The sequence below is a fragment of the Pinus tabuliformis genome, chromosome J (genome assembly GCF_031772625.1).
Source record: "Pinus tabuliformis cultivar Carrire ecotype Pingquan chromosome J, CPIR1, whole genome shotgun sequence".
Classification (NCBI taxonomy): Eukaryota; Viridiplantae; Streptophyta; class Pinopsida; order Pinales; family Pinaceae; genus Pinus; species Pinus tabuliformis.
Window position 1 is genome coordinate 1,598,075,236 of NC_142295.1, and position 21,710 is coordinate 1,598,096,945.

Consider the following 21,710-nt stretch of genomic DNA (forward strand, 5'->3'; position numbering starts at 1 on the left):
TAGTTATTACGAAAAGCATATATATGTATATATATAGAACACATAAATCGACAGCTGGAATTAATGATTTTATTAACACAAAACAGTGCAATGAAGTAAATACAATATAAGTATATATCTGGTTCTGATTAGTTGCCAAGGTCTAGCTTGGACTTCAGTGAGTCTCCAACCTCTAGAGCACCAACTTGTTTTTTGCAATGGTTCTGCACTTAGGAGCACCAACCCCTAAGAATGTCAATCTTGTTCAATTCTAAGGCTCCAACCTCTTGGGCTCCAACCCAAACTTGGTATAAACAGGTATGTTACTGATCTCTATTCTGCTAAGGTTCTCCTTCACTCCTACTCTCCTACCTCTACTGCCTTTGCTGCTTCTGATGCCTCTCACTCTGGTTATTCACTACCACTATTAATACCACAGTTCTTTTTTTTCTTGTTTTATTCATTCCCCATGCCTCTATCCATTCATTTTTGCTTACACTGCCTCTTAGGCTTCCTCCTTGTTGTTGTGGCTTCCTCTGCATTGTGCGAGTTCACTGACTCTCTGGGGACACGTAGATTCATTTGACAGGTCCAAATAATCCATGGAGAACACATCTTCCCAGTTTACCATAACAGTGCTCCTTTTGGCAATGATTGCAGGCATACACATAGTCTTTTTTTCACTAGTTTAATGGAGATGTTGTGTCCCGATTGCAATCATAATCACCATGATTCACCCATTTTAACTAGCGTTTAGCCTTCTGAACCATTGGAAACAACTATCGTAAGTCTTTCGGCCTAAAACACCCCGCACAAGCCAAATATTTCATTACACAGAGTATATGAGAAAAACTAGTCAAAAGACTAAGGGGCAAACTTCAAGCAATATTACACCCGCATCTAAACTGTATCGGGTTCGCAGCTTAAATCACAATCAACGATTCGCAACACTCGACAGTCTTTTATATGTCGGGCCCATGACACCGCTGATGGCCAACAACCGATCCACCACTAGACACGATATTATATTAAGCCAAGTTCTGATGTTGCATTGGGTCTGCAACGTTCATCGCAATCAACGCTTGGGTGTGGCAAGGCTTCATAACATATGCGATTGTGACAGATGTGATGATAGATTAACTTATATTGCAATGTGTGGCAGGTCTGTGTGGATATGCATCGCAGTCAGGAGTTCCCCCTGGCGGAGGTCTGATGCGATATCGATATCGACGATCGCAATGGACCGTTTGACATATTGTAGCGCCCGCTTCCGAAGTGCCGATGCGATTATCGCTATCGGCGATCACAAGTTGCACAAGTTCAAGGCTCAATGTTAATGTAGACCCCTCATAGTGATGCGATGTGCCAAACCCAATACAACTCAACAGTCCCATGTATAGAGTTTAAAGTCCGCAATCTGCCTCCAATAGTGTAATTGCCCTAGAGCCAAGTCTTCTGCCTCCATTAGTGTTTAGCCTATGTATATGGGCTTTTTGTCCGCCAATAGTGTTAAAACATGCATACATGGGTTTTACAGGCCCGATAGCATAAATGTATATGTATAAGGTTCTGCGCCCCTGATAGTGTAAAAACACATATGTATGATATATGCTCCTCCGCTTGTATCTGCATGCATATAGTTCTTTTGTGGCCCGATAGCTCCCGATAATATACATGCACCCATAGCTCTGCTTGTTCCTCTATTGCTCTGATGGCTGTCTGCGTCCTCTGTTGGCTCTGTTTGCTCCTGTACTTTGGCATATATGTATGGTATATATATATGGCTCCTCTGTAGCTCCGATAGCTCTATTTTGGCATATATGGTCCACGAACGTTGTTTAAATGCATGCATATATATATATATATATATATATATATATATATATATATATATATATATATATATATATATATATATATATATATATATATATATATATATGTCTGAGTTCTGCACTTCTTGGCTCTGTCTGCTCCTTGAATATTTCCATATTGACATCAATGATAATCTGTGTCCAACACTCTAGCCCTAGAGAGGGTCTAGTCACTGCAAAGACAATACCAAAGCAAATTTCCTTAGAAAGTCGGTGTTATGAAAGCCTACCTTCAGTTCGACATTCGATGAAGTCCTCATCGTGTTGCTCCAACTCTTGTTCTTCTAGTCACTTATACCTTAAAACAACATGTAGAGAAACACCATAAACGCAATAGAAAACGACCAAGCAATCTACTTGAAGAGTCAAGGAACCTCAAGCTATCGACATACAATTTAACACACGATATAGGAAACAAGCTATTGATTTGTATTAATATAAATCATAGTAAAACTTACAACCGAGCCTTGACATCGTAAGCCTCCCCGAAGGGCCTTGTCGGCATGTCTCTGTAATCATTTACTTGTGAACCATCTCCCAAGGGAACATATAACTCTCTCTTTTGTCCAAAAGGATTGATGCTAGAAAGTTCTCAAGCCAACTCTACTCAAACATCTCTCAAACCAATATACATGTTGTTAACACCCAGGTTGTTCCCTTTGACTCCCAAGGGAATACGGCCGAGCTAACCACTAACCAATCTTTGGATTGCAGCTTCTAGCCAAACTGTAATCAGAGAGGGCTCTCTCTTTAAGATTATTCTCTGTTTTGTGAGGATTTTAGGCTAGTTATGAAGTGAGGGTTTGGTTTTTGTATTTGGTTCGAGAATGTTCCAGTCAAGATATATATGTGCTCACACTAGAATGTTATAGGTCATTGGGCATGGATTCAGTGGTCCTTTAGATGTTTGGTGTGCTATGTTGATATGATAGTGATGCTGCAGAGCTGGATAACTTATCTGGGAAACAACACTTTGGAATTTTGATTAAGTGTGATGTATTCAGTTTATGAAAGGCAGTTAAGAATCTTTCAATAAAAGGATGTGTGAAGAAGTGAGAATATTATTTAGAAGAAACTAAGAATTTCTAGATAAACATTCACAGTTATTGAATTAACGCAAACATGAGCACTCAAGATTTCATGTCCATGGTTAATTCAGAAGAAAACATTTACAGCAATAAAAGATTGAGCACAGAGTGTTATGAATCATGTCTTGTACTATTCCTTTTCTTTATTGCTAGATTTGATGAAAACATGAGTATGCAATAACATAAGAAGACAAACAGAGATTAAGAAGACTTATTATTCCACCAGACAACACAAGAATTCTGCAACAGCACGCAGGTCATCAGCAAGACATCAAAACTTCAGGAAATCACTGAGCTAGTCCAGCCCTTTGTATTAGATAATTCTGAAAGTCTACAATATATTTTCCTCAGAGTAAAAATCACCAACCCCTTATGCGTTACTAAGGGGGGTATATATACAAAATTTACATGAAAAATATCAAGGAAATGTGTTAATGGCTCATTGATGTTATGCCAACTCATGGAGCATTGTAGCTGAGAAGGTTAATGCTGTAATAACTCTTCAGTGCTTTAGCTGTCAAAATGATCAGAGACTGTTGACTTGGTGGCTGCTGGAGTCAGCTGAGGATACGCTGTCAAAGATATGCATTTTTTCTTATCCTTTGGGCTAGCTGTCGTTGTACATGTGCTGAGTCATTTTTCAGCTGCTTTAAATGCTAACCTTTTTCTGCTGTTTGTCTTCTAGTGAGCTGGGGATGGCAGTGACCGAGCAACTGAGGCTAACGTGGCAAAATTTGAAGCATTGCCTGCCACTAATCCTCATTAGGCATTTGATGTCTTCGAATCTTAATCAAAGTTTCGTCGGCCTCTGTATACCTGTAAAAATTAGGAGGAATTTCAAAAAGGTGCTTCACCTCACTCTCAATAAAAAACAGGCCTTCAAGTTTATTATATAAGCTCTGTCCTGTTGGAGGCCCTGTTTCCTGCGAGGTACTGGCAGATGCAGTGATTTGGTTTTCAATATAACCTGCCATCCTGTTAGCAAATTGATCTCGGGAGATCAGCTTTCCTGCACTGCTTAGTAGGCTGGGCAGTCCTTTTGCTTGCAGTGCTGCCATCTTGTGTTGGTACTCATGTACTTCAGCTTGTATCTCAAAGCACTTTCTCTCCACTGTCTGTACATAATTCCTGAGAGTGAGTACTTTCTTGGCTGTAAGGACGGCCTCTGTTCTGTTGACTATGCCCATGGCTGCCAGTTCCTCCTTTTCTTGCCTGTTCAAAAAATCTATCATTCTGTTGGCCTGTTCTGGCTTGTCTACCAGTGTTGTCTTGGCCCTCTGAATCTCTGTTTGTGCTAGGCCAACTAAATCCATCTGCTCATGTATGGTTTTAATTGATCTCCATTGTTTATCGATGGATTGGCCAATTTTGGCCCATAGAATTCTCCTTATTTTGGCCATGGCACTTTCCAGATTCAGCTCCTTTTCCAAGGCCTTTATCTTTTCTTTTAGGGTCTTTATTTCTCTGCCTTGTTCTGCCACTGTCATCTTTGATTTGTCATACTTGGCATCCAATTCTGCCAATTTTTCTTTGGCCTTCTTTATTTCATCTACCTGGAGCTCCATTTCCTTAATGGCCTTGGTTAATTCTTCCACACTTGCACTGGAGCTTGGAGCTGTTGCTGCTGCTTCTGTTGTGGGAGCCACTACTGGCTCTGTAGTTGTTGCAGTGGTTGAAGTAGTTGGGGGGGCTTGGGATGTGGATTCTCCCTGTTTGTCTTGTAATGCCCCCTCAAGCTCTTTCTCCAACTCAAGGATTTTCTGATTTAACTGCATTATGAGGTCTAGCTGCTCATCGACCTGTTTTTCCTTCTGTAGCTCTGCTGTCTGAGGATGCTCTGTAGGCAGCAGCTTTAACCTCTTCTTTAATGCATTGAGGTCATCCTCCTTTTTCTTCATAAGGGCCCTTACACCCTTTGGATCCTTAGGATCATGCCCTAGGTCGACAATGATGTCCTCAAGTGACTTTATTGTGTTATCTTTGGCTAGGGAGGACATTCTCTCAAAATCCAACTGAGTGTTGGTATTTTTGAGTGACTCTTTTAGTTCATGGGCCAAGGTTGCCCTCTCCACCAAGGTTGCATAGACCATTTCTCCAGTCTGTTTGTGGAGTTCAATCTGGTCCATTGGATGGATGTCTTTGGCTAAGACCTCCACCCTTGTCTTCACATAATCTGCTGCGGATTTTGGATGGGGCACTGTAGGCTTGAAATGGCTGAGGATCATTTTCTCCTCCTGGATGTCATACACAGACATTAGCCTTTCCTTTTGGGCTGGTGTGGCATTGAGAAGATGCTTATAAACCTCCACCCTCAGCAGGTCATTTTGTGCCTTTATTTGTTTGAAGAAGTCCTTAGTGCCTTTGGTCTTCTTGCTCTGCTGTGAGGAGGAGGACACCTCCAAACCAAGTTGTAATCCTTGCTACTGCTGAAAGGAGCTTGTACCTGTGTGCTGGCTGCCCTCCCTATTTTTCCTTGAACTGTCAAGGAATTCTTCAGTGATGTCTTCTACCTCCGGGGAATCAGCTCTTGGCCTCTTGGTCTGGGGTTGCTGGGAGGATCCACTAGCAGGAGTGGACTCTTCTCTGGCTCTCTTCGTACCCCTGTCCTCTTGTGCTGGGGTCTGCAAAATTGGAGCTGTGGGTGCCTCAGTTTGTGGAGGGGGAGTCTGCTCTTGCTGCTGATCCAGTTGCTGCCCTTGTGGCTACTCTTGTTGCTGTTCTTGTTGCTGCCCTTGTTGTTGTTCTTGTTGCTGCCCTTGTTGCTGTTCACTTGAATGGGCAGACTTTTGTTTCATGGTTTCTTCCTCAGCACCCATTATGCCTTTCCCTTTGTCTGTAGCTGGTGCTGCTGTGGAAGGTGCCTGTGCAAGTGGTGCAGTCCTTGAGGCCGAGGTCCCTTCTCCTGCTGAATAAGGCTGTTTGAAAGGTACCTGCTGCGCAGAGTCTAGGTCAATAGTTTTTTCAAGCTCCTTTACATTCTTTAGCATTGTCTCTTCTTCAGTTAGTTTTTCAACTAGAGTACCCTGCTGCCATTCTTGCTGGTTGGCATATCTTTCAATGTGTGGGTATTGACAATGCCTATAACCTAGAAGCCTGTACTTGATTCTTCTAGCAGTAATGAAGCCTTCAGGGTCATAAGGGACCCACCGAAAACTATATGATAACTTGTATTTGTCTTTGAGGATTAGGTCAGCATCTTCCCATCCTTCTTTCTTATTCATGATGAAGGGGCCCAACTGGTGTTTGAACTTGAGGTGGGCCTTCTTTTTGGAGCTGTGGAAGTGGGTGAGGTCGGACTGAATCAACTGCCTGTAATACTCCAAGGCAAATAACCTCATAGGCACATATTTTGGGAGCCTGTATGGACAGAGCTCACAGCCATAGACTCTGATGACTGTATGATTCTCATATAGGTACCAATCACCTATTTTGTATTTTTTGGAAAGTTGCAGAGCTTTCTGTATCTCAGTTGATATTCTGGGAGGAGGGGACCTCATCAATAGGCAAGAGACTGGGTATACAAATAGGTCAACAAATTCACAATAGGAATAGGGTGAATTTGAGACTTTGTGATAGACAGAGGTCCAGAAGATAACAGATCTTCTTTCCCCTCTATAATCCAGCTTTTTGATGTAGCATGGAAAAGCCTCAGACTGATAGTACATGAAAAGGTGATAGATATAGGCCGAGTACTTGAAGACACCCTGTCTATCCACTTTGACCAACTGATCATGGATCTTGTTAGCTATGAACTTGGCAAAGTTATATTTGCGGGCAGGGGGTTGGCCTGGGCTGTAAGCAGCTAGCAATACCAGCATTGTTTCATCCACATGCTCGCTGGTTTTGTATCCCAGCACATAAGCAATCATGTCCAGTAATAGTCTGCCTACTTCAGTAAAATAGACATCCAGATAAGGAGGTGGCCCTGTAGGCTGGCACTCAGGTCTCATGAATGTCCTGGTGACCTTTTGAATCTCCTCACTAGTCATCTTGGCACCAGTGTCCAGCAGATAATTCATGGAAAATGGGAACAACGGCTCTATCTGATCAAAATGGAGCATTTTATTGATGGATTCAGGATTAATGTAAAAGAGGATCCTCCCAGATGGAGAGCTAATAGCTCTGTGCTGCACATCATAGTTTTCTGCACATAGGCGAATGATCTCAGGAAAGACATTGATAGAGGGGAGACAATAGTATGGCAGGTTTGACTCCCATATCCAATATGTATCATGACCATTCAGGTAGTCCTCTCTCAATTGCCTGAAGGTCTGCAGAAAGTCCCTGTTACCCACAAAGTCTTCAATGAGGTAGTCCTTGTCAGCAAAGGGCAAGGCCTCCAGGTCTTTATTTGGTGGATTTAATGGAGCTATACTGAGGGCTGAGGGTGCAGGGGCAGCCATTGTATAATTTTATTTTGAACAAGGTGAGTGCAATGGATTGCAAGGTTCCTCAGAGCTTAAGTGATAGACTCACTGTAGACAATGTTTGAAATGTTTTTCACAGTGGAAAAGGCAGGCTTGTTTCTGCAGTTTTTGGTAAATTCACAGGGATTGTGAATTGCTAGGGGTAAATTGCAGAGGGTATGTGAGATTTACTTTGGTAAGAAGCTGCAGCTGGTCTACACCCGGCAAAAGGGAACAATGCCGGGCACCTCGAGGACAAATTTACAATTTTGGTCCGCGAATTGTCTGTTTTAATGTTAAATTATGGTGCTGGGGCAATGCAGGTTACCTTAGCTCACTTTTAGGTAGCAGACAGAGTTTAATTTGGAATTTGACAAGTTCTTTAATGGTAATTTCCAGAGAAATGGTATGTATGGTCGAAATGGGAAAATTATGGTGAATACCTGGATAAAATCGCTTGACAAACCTGCGGGCCGAACTGTGAAGGCTCAATGTAGCTGAGTTGATAAGCTTGGACGGTCGCAAATTCAAATTTGGAGGTTCGGGAACAATCTGGCGCGGAAGCAGCGACAAGAGCTCTATGTATTTCACTCGAAAATGACATAAAACGGCTATTTCGGGCGCTTATAACGACAATTTTGGTAAAAGCGGGTTATTGGCGCTTTTCCGCCGATGACGTCAGCATGACGTCATGGCGGGCCCGGGTACGGAGGGTGACGTGGGCGCTGAGGTGGAGGCCAGCGTGGCCGGACACGGTGGCGGGCGGATAAGGTGGCAGGGCTACGTGGAGGGCCACGCGGCGCGGGGCGGGAGATGGTCCGACGTCATGGTGACGTAGGAGGGAAGGTGGTAACGGGGAGGGTGGTAAGAAGTTTCCCCGCACCACCTTTGGGCAAAGGCAGTATCGGGGGGGGGGAGCTCCGAACAACCCCGCCGCCTGCCACGCGTCCCATGTACGGGGCGGAAAACCACCGTTCCCCGGACGCTAAAGGACGACAGATCCGAATCTGGAAATACCCGCCCACCGTTGGATCGGGGGTGGCAGACGATGGACGGCTGGCGGGCCTCCCGACGGATCGTGCATGTTGGGGGGGTCCCGCCAGTATATTAAAATATTCGAATTAATATTTTGGGCGGAGAACTTTAGGTTTAAGGGATTTTTGTGGGTTTTTAGGGCTTTTTTCGGGTTTTATGGGTTTTTTGGGTTTTTCTTTAGGAAAAAGAGGTTTAAAATGGGTTTTAGCAGAGGAAAAAGGGTTTTTTATGGAAATTTTTGAACAGAGGGAAGGTGAGGGCTTAGGGGGAGGTTATCACTCCAACCAGAGGTTAGAGCAATCCCATGACAAGGTTGACCATAGTCCTTGGTGGACTAAAGTTCCCCCAAGACAAACTTATTTAGCTATAGTGCTAAAAAGGGAGATCTATACAATGCTTGGGATTTATACACCATAGTGTTATAATAGTAGGGAAAGGGTAAGATAGGGGATTTAGATAATAGAAGTTAGGGGTTAATATGGATGGAAAAGTGAATGAGGACTGATATTACTAAGTTAATTTGAAAACCACTTAGCTTAGGGAGTAGATCAAAATGAAAAGAATTTTACACAGGAAATGTGGCTTTTAAAGGTATAAGAACCAGCATAAAACCTCCAATTCTTCCATGGATCTTAACTGATGAAGGGAGGTTAGTTATGAATGTGAAAAGGGGAAAGAAGGGGGGTTAGACATGCTCCTTTGCTTTGCTGCCCATGATGGAGAAGAGAACCTTCTCAATCCACTGATATTCCTTTGTGACTAGTTTATCAAACACTTAATTAAAAGGAATGACATTTCTGCAACCCCCTCTGCCTACCCATCTACTTGCCTAACATTTTTTGTTTCTTCATGGAGGGTGCACTTAGACTAGCAGACCCTTCTGTGCCTTTTCTTTTGTTTGGATTTTTTCTTTTGATTTCCTATCTGGAACTACCCTTATTGCTTCCAAGGTCCCTGATTAAACAGTTGGGAACCTTACTTCTCTACCTAAGCTGCTGGTCTGCCAATATTAAACAGTTTGGACAGACTTCTTTCTCTATTCTACAACAAAAATTGAAACATGGCATGATCCAGATTAGGCTTTTGGACCATCCATCAAAACTTAATCAATATGAAGCTATACACACACCTTGTCTCTTTTTGGAAATATGGGATCTTTGTATCACCAAAGCAGAGCATATTTGGACCTTTCTTTGTCAATCATGAAATATGAAACCTATTGGTATAGGTAGCTAACAGTGGCTCCACATGGGGATGGTTTTTCCATCTGAAAGACCAAGAACAGCAGGTCAGAATGCCTTAGCCCTTGACTGCTTTTACCCAAAACTTGAAGTGTGCTGCTTAGTATTTCAAAACTAGAGGTTGTTACCTCTGTAGAATTTCTGGGATGTAAAGCCCACTTTTCTACTTATTTGTAGTGATTTTTCAGACTGAACTATTTACATGCTAAAAGAGAATATATACAGCTGATTATGTACAGGGGAAACTTATGCTGCACTCATGGATAGTAGTCAAAATAGTGCTTCAACATCCTGCCATTCACAGGACCTTCATCCAAATCAGTTTCATTAAGACTTTTAAGGAAATAAGTATTGTTTCCTTGTACTGCTTGAACAGCAAATGGTCCTCTCCAAAGGGAATCAAATTTTCCATGTTTTCCCTTATCTTCTCTTCTTGAATCCCACTTTAGGACTTTGTCTCCAACATTAAAATCTTCTGCCTTAGTCCTTCTGTCAAAGGCTTTCTTTAGCTTTTCTTGTAAAACTTGAACTCTGCTGTAAACTTGGTCTCTAGTTTGCTGCAAACATATTATTTGATTGATTCTTCTTTGCATATCATTTGGCTCAGCTTGACTTTCTTGAAGTAGTTTCATAACAGGAACCCCTAATGATGAAGGGAACTTGGCTTCTATTCCATAAACTAATTCATATGGGCTGATCCCAATTGATCTCTTGGTTGTTAGTCTATCCGCCCACAAGGCATTCACAAGCTTCTTATGCCAATTCTTCTTATTTTCTTCCAATACCTTCTTTATGATGTTTACAAGGCTTTTGTTTGATGACTCAGCAAGGCCATTTCCTTGGGGATAATATGCAATAGAATGGCCCAAGGTAATGTGAAATTTGTGGCAGAAATTGACCATCTTCTTTGATCTGAAGGCAACAGCATTGTCTGTTATTATTTTATCAGGACAGCCAAATCTAGAAAGAATATTGGTCTCAAGGAACTGAATGATAGTGGAATCATTTGCTTGTCTGCATGGAACAGCTTCAATCCATTTAGTAAAGTAGTCTGTAGCTGTTAGAATCCATCTATGTTGGCCTGAAGATGAGGGATGAATTTCTCCAATGAAATCCAAGCCCCATTGTTGAAAAGGTATCTCTGTTGCAATAGGCCTCAAAGGGAGTGGCAGTAATTTTTTCTTTCCCTCAAACACTTGGCATTTATGACATGAAGTGGTAAATTTCTTGACATCAGAGAAAACAGTGAGCCAATAGTAACCAGCCCTCAGTATCTTATCCACAGTGGACTTCCAATACAAGTGTCCACCACAGTCACCTGCATGAAATTCTTCCATTATTTTGTTAGTCTCTTTCTCAATTAAGCAGTTTAACAATATACCTTCATGGTTTTTCCAAAGCAAATTGCCATCCATGACACAAAATCTTGAAGCTTTCATTTTTAGGAACCTACATTTAGTTCTGGACAATCCTGGGGGAGCACACAGGTTTTGTAGTACATAACATATATCAGAATACCAAGGGGATTGTTCAAAGGCTACATTGATCTTTGGAGTCGCCAGCTCCGGTTCATTGTCCAGCTGGTTTATGTCTAAGGCTTGGAAGTTTGCTTCGGTCATTAGTTTGGCCAAACCTTGCCCTTTTATTAGTTTTGTAGGTTTTATCTCAATATCAAATTCCAAGATGTTGGCAATCCATTTTCCTCTTCTACCCTCTAGGTTTTCTTGAGTGAGAATGTCTTTTACAATGGGACTTGGCACATAAGCTATAACATGGGAATAAAGGATGTAGATCCTAAAGTCTTTAATGGCCTTGACCAAAGCATAAGCTTGTTTCTCCATGATTTGATATTTCAGAGGTGCATCTCTAAGAGCTCTACTAAAGAAAGCAATGGGTTTCTCATTTCCTTGGTCATCTTTCTGTAATAAAACTGCAGCAATAGTATGCTGGGAGGCAAAAGAGAAAATAATAAATTCCCTGTCAAATTGAGGATTTGTTAAGACTGGAGTTTGGGTAAGGGCCAATTTTATGCCTTCAAAGGCTTGATTTGCTTCTACTGTCCATTTTACCTTTGAATCCTTTTTTAGCATGTTGTTCAACAATCTGATCAGTTCTGCTAAGTTTGGGATAAACCTTCTTAAGAAATTAATCTTCCCTAAGAAGGCTTGCAATTCTTTGATGTTTCTTGGGTGGGGCATTTGCAAGATAGCTTGTATCCTGTCTGGGTCAATTCTGATGCCATCCTTTGAAATGATATGTCCTAAGAGCTTTCCTTCTTCCAAACCAAATAGAGACTTCTTTGGGTTCAAGGAAATTCCATATTTCCTACATGTTAGGAAGATCTGTCTCAAATGTTTCAAATGTTCTTGGTCCGATTTTGAGAAAGGTGTGAGGTAATCCAAATAAATGACAAGGAAGTCATGAATCTCTTTGGCAAAAGCAATATCCATTGCTCTTTGAAATGTTGCCCCTGCATTCTTCAATCCAAAAGGCATTTTTACATATTTGAAAGTTCCCCATGGGGTTGTGAATGCAGTTTTGTCTTGATCATCAGGGTGCACTAGGATTTGATTAAAACCTAAGAATCCATCAAGTAGTGAGATCCTTGATGCTCCTACCACTCTTTGGAGAATGTGATCCATCTTAGGTAAGGGATAGTTGTCTTTGAGGGACACTTGATTTAGGTTTCTAAGATCAACACAAAGTCTTATTTCACCAGTTTTCTTTCTTGTAGGCACCAAATTTGAGATACAATCAGAAAACCTGATTGGTGCTATGATACCAGCCTTGAACATTTTTTGTACTTCTTTTTCAATTGCAGGGAGAAGCATGGGGTTTATTCTTCTCAATTTTTTCTTAAATGGCTTTTGATTTGGCTTGAGAGGGATTGTGTGTTGGATAACAGAGGTGTCATAGGATTTCAAGTCCTCATAACTCCATGCAAAGACATCCTGGAACTCTTTGAAAAGGTCAATGTATTTGGGCTTCTGATCAGGAGGTAGGGATGCAGACAATTTTATTATCTTGGGCTTTTCCATGGTTCCAATGTTGCATTCCTCGATGGCAGAGTTAAGGGGCTGCATTTTTGGTTTTCTAGGGACATCATTTGAATCAAAAATATCCTCTAGTGGAGTTAGGCCTGTTGGAAGAAAATTATCTTTCAATTGTATCACTTCAGCTTCAGCATCAGCCACTTCTTCACAACCGATTTGTTGAATTTCTAGTATGTTGTCTTTGTTGAAAATTGTTGGATGTAGGATTTGGTTAGCTGTTTTAGGTGATATTGGCTTATGATTCTATTGATCAGGTATTTGTGATTGACTTGCTCTTTCAAGTATTTGTGATTGACTTGCTCTTTCAGTGTCAATATTTAGTCCTACAAATTCTTGTTGCAAGGTCAATAAATTATTTATTTGTGCATCATCTTCAAATACTTGCCAGTCCTTGACATTTTTTGGGACAGAAGGTCTGTGTTTTACCTCAGATGTAAAGCAATGGTGGGGCTCAAAAGGTAGCTTGCATGTACTTGCAAATGTGGCCAAGCTATGGGCATGCAGATTATGGGTTCTAGGAATTTTGGTAATCTGGAATTCAGTGAAGGACTGTAGTAGTTCAGCAGCAGCAGACCTATAAGATCTCAGGCTTTTATCATTAGTAACAAAATTTCCCTTTACTTGTTGGATGATCAAGTCTGAATCTCCCATAATTGAAACCTTTATGGCTTGTAAGGATTTTACTAGCTTAAGGCCTAACAAGAGAGCTTCATATTCTGCCATATTGTTGGTGCATCTGAAGTTTAACCTATAGGCTCGGCCCTCTGCATGACTGTTTTGTTTATTATGTATCCAAACCCCTGCTCCTGCCCCTAACTTGTTGACTGACCCATCAAATTCAAGGAACCATAGGATCTCTTGTTCTGGGGGAGACTTAATAACTTGTCTGTGATCTGGGATCATAAGTTGAAGTTCTGGTTTTTCACCTGGTTTGTCTTCTAGGACAGTCTGATCACTTGCTTGAATTAGCTTAATTTCTAGAGCAGCAGCTTTTTCATTAATATCCTGGTCTTGCTCAAGTGTTTTGGTTTCAACATCATTATTTGTAAGACCTGTATTGTCATTGAAAAGAATATATGAGTCTATATCAGAATGAACAACATATATGGGAAAATTTTGAGGTTTTTCTTCACTGCTGACCATGTATTTCATAAGTGTTTCTCTGTATAGTCTTTTTGGTTGCCCAAAGACAGAGATGGTTGCATATGACATGTCTAGTTGTAGGGAACCTTGGAGTTTAGCCCCCCATGATCTTGATAACGGCATCCCATATTTAGGTGGGATATCAGCAACCACAACATCCATGAGAATTGTTTTATTTGGGTACTGAACAAGGGACACACATAAGTCTTTTATCAAGCCTAGACACTTGACTTGGCTGGAGTCAAATGAGAATAGGTCCTTATATGGTCTTGTAATATCTAGATTCAATCTTTCCATGACTGATTTGGGCATCAAGTTGTGAGAGGCACCTGAATCAAACATTGCATTGTGTAGTATCTTATCATGAACATGTAAACTGACATAAAAAGGTAAGATACCTGCAACGACTGTTTTTCCATCAACTTCTGGACCGAAAAGCAATTCTGGGGTGTCATCTAACACATTTACATTATCTTTATTACGAGTTAGCTGAAGGGACTTCTTGATTTGTTGTCTATAAATGTCATGCTTGGCTAGTTCTGAAAGAGGGACAGCTACCTTCAATTTGCCAATTTCAGCTTCTAAGTCAAAGGGTCTTTCAGATTGGATCTTGGTGTTGTGGGTGGTAGCCTTTTCCTTGTTCACTAGGTTTTCTTCTTGATTCTTATCTTGATCTTGAAGCTTGTCCTTGTTACTGACCTCTTGAGGAATGTTAGTTGGGTTGGGCTGCAAGGGTGATGACTCTACTGGTTGCTGTTTTGAGGGAGACGTTACAGCTATTTCCTCAACCGTTACCTCATCTATACTTGGACAAGTTTTGTCACTTGGTTCTGTGATAATAGCTTTCTTAGGCTGTGTAGTGTCCTTTGTCTTGTCAGGCTGTGTCACATTTATAGTTCTGCTTCTTAACTTATATTGTTTATGAACTTCATAAACAGCTGTGCCATATCCTTGTTTAAAGTCAAATGACTCACCTGACCTGGTTTGGAATTGCTGAATGTCATCATCTTTGTGATCCTCTTGACTTAGAAAAACTTGCTGCTCATCATTCAGGCCCATCAGGTTAATGTGGGTGTCATCTGTTTGTTCATCTGAAGTGGATGCCTCAGTATAGTTTTCCTGGAAAGGAGGTCTTATGTCTGGGTCAGAACCGGTCTTGCCAATGTTTGGGTTTTGATTCCTCCTAAAGTTTGGATTCCTGTTAGGGTTATTTTGTGGTGCATCCCATGATGACTTTCTCTCAACTGATTCTACTTTGTCCCCCAATCTCTTCATACCAGTGAGTATTGCATCCAGTTTTTGATCAAAGGCAGAGGGTTCTTCTTTGAAGGTGGTTCTCTTTTCCAATCTTGCCCTGTTTCTTTTGGCAATCAAGTTAGCCTCTACTGTGACAGCAACCTTCTGGGCTTCTTCAAGGGTTTCAGGTGCCCTTTCTTTTAATTGATATGCCATATCAGGGTCAAAACCATCAGGAAATTTGTACAAGGCTAAATCAGGGGGAGGTCTTAAATTCTGTGGTATTGCGTTATATACATTATTGAATCTTGCACAATACTCCAAAACGGTCTCTTGAGGACCTCGTTTGATTGTGTCATATTCACCAAGTATGTGCAGGGGATCTTTCTTCTTCTCCCATCTATTAGTAAAGGCTTGATAAAGGTCATCAGGAGTTGTGATGGTATTTGCAGCTAGTGATCTAAACCAAGTTCTTACATCCCCAGTGAGGCTCTGAACAAAGATTCTCATTCTCACACTGTCATCATCTATTTCATAGTTCTCAAAGTGGTCTTGCATCCTTCTGGCATGCTGAATTGCTGTGAAAGGGCCAGTGGAGTCAAAATATGAGATTTTGGATTGATAGTCCTGAGGTAGAGCTCGAGCATTGGCAGGTAACTGCAGGGGTGCATATCTATTAGCCATATTTGCAGGATTTAGAGGGTTAACAGGGATGATTGGGATAGCATGAATGACTGGTATAACAGGGGTAGTGGGAAAGGTGGAAACTAGGGTGTTGGTCAAGGGAATATGTGCAGTGGATGGAGGTGTAAAAGGAGCGCTTTGAGATGTGGATGGTGAACTGGGGGAACCAAGGGTAGACCGAAATAGAACCTTGATTGGAGTTGGAACAGGGTTTGGATGAGCTGTCTCAGGACTTGAGTCAGCAAGGGTCTCCTGTTCCCGCTGCTTCCTAATGATCTTGGGGATGGTATTAGGATTTTCAAAAATAGCTGGTGGATTGGGGTCAGGGTTTGACCTAGTGTGTCTAGGTTCCCTTTTAGGAGCCAGCTTCTGAAATTGTTTTTGATATTTTAGGATATTTTTAGAACTGTTTCAAGGGACTGCTCAAATTTTTAGAACCACTGTCTATAGACACACAACAGTTGAAAAATAAGTTGCTCCTCAGTGGAGTCGCCAATTATGTTAACACCCAGGTTGTTCCCTTTGACTCCCAAGGGAATACGGCCGGGGTAACCACTAACCAATCTTTGGATTGCAGCTTCTAGCCAAACTGTAATCAGAGAGGGCTCTCTCTTTAAGATTATTCTCTGTTTTGTGAGGATTTTAGGCTAGTTATGAAGTGAGGGTTTGGTTTTTGTATTTGGTTGGAGAATGTTCCAGCCAAGATATATATGTGCTCACACTAGAATGTTATAGGTCATTGGGCATGGAGTCAGTGGTCCTTTAGATGTTTGGTGTGCTATGTTGATATGATAGTGATGCTGCAGAGCTGGATAACTTATCTGGGAAACAACGCTTTGGAATTTTGATTAAGTGTGATGTATTCAGTTTATGAAAGGCAGTTAAGAATCTTTCAATAAAAGGATGTGTGAAGAAGTGAGAATATTATTTAGAAGCAACTAAGAATTTCTAGATAAACATTCACAGTTATTGAATTAACGCAAACATGAGCACTCAAGATTTCATGTCCATGGTTAATTCAGAAGAAAACATTTACAGCAATAAAAGATTGAGCACAGAGTGTTATGAATCATGTCCTGTACTATTCCTTTTCTCTATTGCTAGATTTGATGAAAACATGAGTATGCAATAACATAAGAAGACAAACAGAGATTAAGAAGACTTATTATTCCACTAGACAGCACAAGAATTCTGCAACAGCACGCAGGTCATAACCAAGACATCAAAACTTCAGGAAATCACTGAGCTAGTCCAGCCCTTTGTATTAGATAATTCTGAAAGTGTACAACATATTTTCCTCAGAGTAAAAATCACCAACCCCTTATGCGTTACTAAGGGGGGTATATATACAAAATTTACATAAAAAATATCAAGGAAATGAGTTAATGGCTCATTGATGTTATGCCAACTCCTGGAGCGTTGTAGTTGAGAACGTTAATGCTGTAATAACTCTTCAGTGCTTTAGCTGTCAAAATGGTCAGAGACTGTTGACTTGGTGGCTGCTGGAGTCGGCTGAGGATACGCTGTCAAAGATATGCATTTTTTCTTATCCTTTGGGCTAGCTGTCATTGTACATGTGCTGAGTCATTTTTCAGCTGCTTTAAATGCTAACCTTTTTCTGCTGTTTGTCTTCTAGTGAGCTGGGGATGGCAGTGACCGAGCAACTGAGGCTAACATGGCAAAATTTGAAGCATTGCCTGCCACCAATCCTCCTTAGGCATTTGATGTCTTCGAACCTTAATCAAAGTTTCGTCAGCCTCTGTATACCTGTAAAAATTAGGAGGAATTTCAAAAAGGTGCTTCACCTCACTCTCAATAAAAAACAGGCCTTCAAGTTTATTATATAAGCTCTGTCCTGTTGGAGGCCCTGTTTCCTGCGAGGTACTGGCAGATGCAGTGATTTGGTTTTCAATATAAGCTGCCATCCTGTTAGCAAATTGATCTCGGGAGATCAGCTTTCCTGCACCGCTTAGTAGGCTAGGCAGTCCTTTTGCTTACAGTGCTGCCATCTTGTGCTGGTACTCATGTACTTCAGCTTGTATCTCAAAGCACTTTCTCTCCACTGTCTGTACATAATTCCTGAGAGTGAGTACTTTCTTGGCTGTAAGGACGGCCTCTGTTCTGTTGACTATGCCCATGGCTGCCAGTTCCTCCTTTTCTTTCCTGTTCAAAAAATCTATCATTCTGTTGGCCTGTTCTGGCTTGTCTCCCAGTGTTGTCTTGGCCCTCTGAATCTCTGTTTGTGCTAGGCTAATTAAATCCATCTGCTCATGTATGGTTTTAATTGATCTCCATTGTTTATTGATGGATTGGCCAATTTTGGCCCACAGAATTCTCCTTATTTCGGCCATGGCACTTTCCAGATTCAGCTCCTTTTCCAAGGCCTTTATCTTTTCTTTTAGGGTCTTTATTTCTCTGCCTTGTTCTGCCACTGTCATCTTTGATTTGTCATACTTGGCATCCAATTCTGCCAATTTTTCTTTGGCCTTCTTTATTTCATCTGCCTGGAGCTCCATTTCCTTAATGGCCTTGGTTAATTCTTCCACACTTGCACTGGAGCTTGGAGCTGTTGCTGCTGCTTCTGTTGTGGGAGCCACTGCTGGCTCTGTAGTTGTTGCAGTGGTTGAAGTATTTGGGGGGCTTGGGATGTGGATTCTCCTTGTTTGTCTTGTAATGCCACCTCAAGCTCTTTCTCCAACTCAAGGATTTTCTGATTTAACTGCATTATGAGGTCTAGCTGCTCATCGACCTATTTTTCCTTCTGTAGCTCTGCTGTCTGAGGATGCTCTGTAGGCAGCAGCTTTAACCTCTTCTTTAATGCATTGAGGTCATCCTCCTTTTTCTTCATAAGGGCCCTTACACCCTTTGGATCCTTAGGATCATGCCCTAGGTCGACAATGATGTCCTCAAGTGACTTTATTCTGTTATCTTTGGCTAGGGAGGACATTCTCTCAAAATCCAACTGAGTGTTGGTATTTTTGAGTGACTCTTTTAGTTCATGGGCCAAGGTTTCCCTCTCCACCAAGGTTGCATAGACCATTTCTCCAGTCTGTTTGTGGAGTTCAATCTGGTCCATTGGATGGATGTCTTTGGCTAAGACCTCCACCCTTGTCTTCACATAATCTGCTGCGGATTTTGGATGGGGCACTGTAGGCTTGAAATGGCTGAGGATCATTTTCTCCTCCTGGATGTCATACACAGACATTAGCCTTTCCTTTTGGGCTGGTGTGGCATTGAGAAATTGCTTATAAACCTCCACCCTCAGCAGGTCATTCTGTGCCTTTATTTGTTTGAAGAAGTCCTTAGTGCCTTTGGGCTTCTTGCTCTGTTGTGAGGAGGAGGACACCTCCAAACCAAGTTGTAATCCTTGCTCCTGCTGAAAGGAGCTTGTACCTGTGTGCTGGCTGCCCTCCCTGTTTTTCCTTGAACTGTCAAGGAATTCTTCAGTGATGCCTTCTACCTCCGGGGAATCAGCTCTTGGCCTCTTGGTCTGGGGTTGCTGGGAGGATCCACTAGCAGGAGTGGACTCTTCTCTGGCTCTCTTCGTACCCCTGTCCTCTTGTGCTGGGGTCTGCAAAATTGGAGCTGTGGGTGCCTCAGTTTGTGGAGGGGGAGTCTGCTCTTGCTGCTGCTCCGGTTGCTGCCCTTGTGGCTGCTCTTGTTGTTGTTCTTGTTGCTGCCCTTGTTGCTGTTCTTGTTGCTGCCCTTGTTGTTGTTCTTGTTGCTATTCACTTGAATGGGCAGACTTTTGTTTCATGGTTTCTTCCTCAGCACCCATTATGCCTTTCCCTTTGTCTGTAGCTGGTGCTGCTGTGGAAGGTGCCTGTGCGAGTGGTGTAGTCCTTGAGGCCGAGGTCCCTTCTCCTGCTGAATAAGGCTGTTTGAAAGGTACCTGCTGCACAGAGTCTAGGTCAATAGTTTTTTCAAGCTCCTTTACATTCTTTAGCATTGTCTCTTCTTCAGTTAGTTTTTCAACTAGAGTACCCTGCTGCCATTCTTGCTGGTTGGCATATCTTTCAATGTGTGGGTATTGACAATGCCTATAACCTAGAAGCCTGTACTTGATTCTTCTAGCAGTAATGAAGCCTTCAGGGTCATAAGGGACCCACCGAAAACTATATGATAACTTGTATTTGTCTTTGAGGATTAGGTCAGCATCTTCCCATCCTTCTTTCTTATTCATGATGAAGGGGCCCAACTGGTGTTTGAACTTGAGGTGGGCCTTCTTTTTGGAGCTGTGGAAGTGGGTGAGGTCGGACTGAATCAACTGCCTGTAATACTCCAAGGCAAATAACCTCATAGGCACATATTTTGGGAGCCTGTATGGACAGAGCTCACAGCCATAGACTCTGATGACTGTATGATTCTCATATAGGTACCAATCACCTATTTTGTATTTTTTGGAAAGCTGCAGAGCTTTCTGTATCTCAGTTGATATTATGGGAGGAGGGGACCTCATCAATAGGCAAGAGACTGGGTATACAAATTGGTCAACAAATTCACAATAGGAATAGGGTGAATTTGAGACTTTGTGATAGACAGAGGTCCAGAAGATAACAGATCTTCTTTCCCCTCTATAATCCAGCTTTTTGATGTAGCATGGAAAAGCCTCAGACTGATAGTACATGAAAAGGTGATAGATATAGGCCGAGTACTTGAAGACACCCTGTCTATCCACTTTTCCCAACTGATCATGGATCTTGTTAGCTATGAACTTGGCAAAGTTATATTTGCGGGCAGGGGGTTGGCCTGGGCTGTAAGCAGCTAGCAATACTAGCATTGTTTCATCCACATGCTCGCTGGTTTTGTATCCCAGCACATAAGCAATCATGTCCAGTAATAGTCTGCCTACTTCAGTAAAATAGACATCCAGATAAGGAGGTGGCCCTGTAGGTTGGCACTCAGGTCTCATGAATGTCCTGGTGACCTTTTGAATCTCCTCACTAGTCATCTTGGCACCAGTGTCCAGCAGATAATTCATGGAAAATGGGAACAGCAGCTCTGTCTGATCAAAATGGAGCATTTTATTGATGGATTCAGGATTAATGTAAAAGAGGATCCTCCCAGATGGAGAGCTAATAGCTCTGTGCTGCACATCATAGTTTTCTGCACATAGGCGAATGATCTCAGGAAAGACATTGACATAGGGGAGACAATAGTATGGCAGGTTTGACTCCCATATCCCATATGTATCATGACCATTCAGGTAGTCCTCTCTCAATTGCCTGAAGGTCTGCAGAAAGTCCCTGTTACCCACAAAGTCTTCAATGAGGTAGTCCTTATCAGCAAAGGGCAAGGCCTCCAGGTCTTTATTTGGTGGATTTAATGGAGCTATACTGAGGGCTGAGGGTGCAGGGGCAACCATTGTATAATCTGATTTTGAACAAGGTGAGTGCAATGGATTGCAAGGTTCCTCAGAGCTTAAGTGATAGACTCACTGTAGACAATGTTTGAAATGTTTTTCACAGTGGAAAAGGCAGGCTTGTTTCTGCAGTTTTTGGTAAATTCACAGGGATTGTGAATTGCTAGGGGTAAATTGCAGAGGGTATGTGAGATTTACTTTGGTAATAAGCTGCAGCTGGTCTACACCCGGCAAAAGGGAACAATGCCGGGCACCTCGAGTACAAATTTACAATTTTGGTCCGCGAATTGTCTGTTTTAATGTTAAATTATGGTGCTGGGGCAATGCAGGTTACCTTAGCTCACTTTTAGGTAGCAGACAGAGTTTAATTTGGAATTTGACAAGTTCTTTAATGGTAATTTGCAGAGAAATGGTATGTATGGGCGAAATTTGAAAATTATGGTGAATACCTGGATAAAATCGCTTGACAAGCTTGCGGGCCGAACCGTGAAGGCTCAATGTAGCTGAGTTGATAAGCTTGGATGGTCGCAAATTCAAATTTGGAGGTTCGGGAACAATCTGGCGCGGAAGCAGCGACAAGAGCTCTATGTATTTCGCTCGAAAATGACA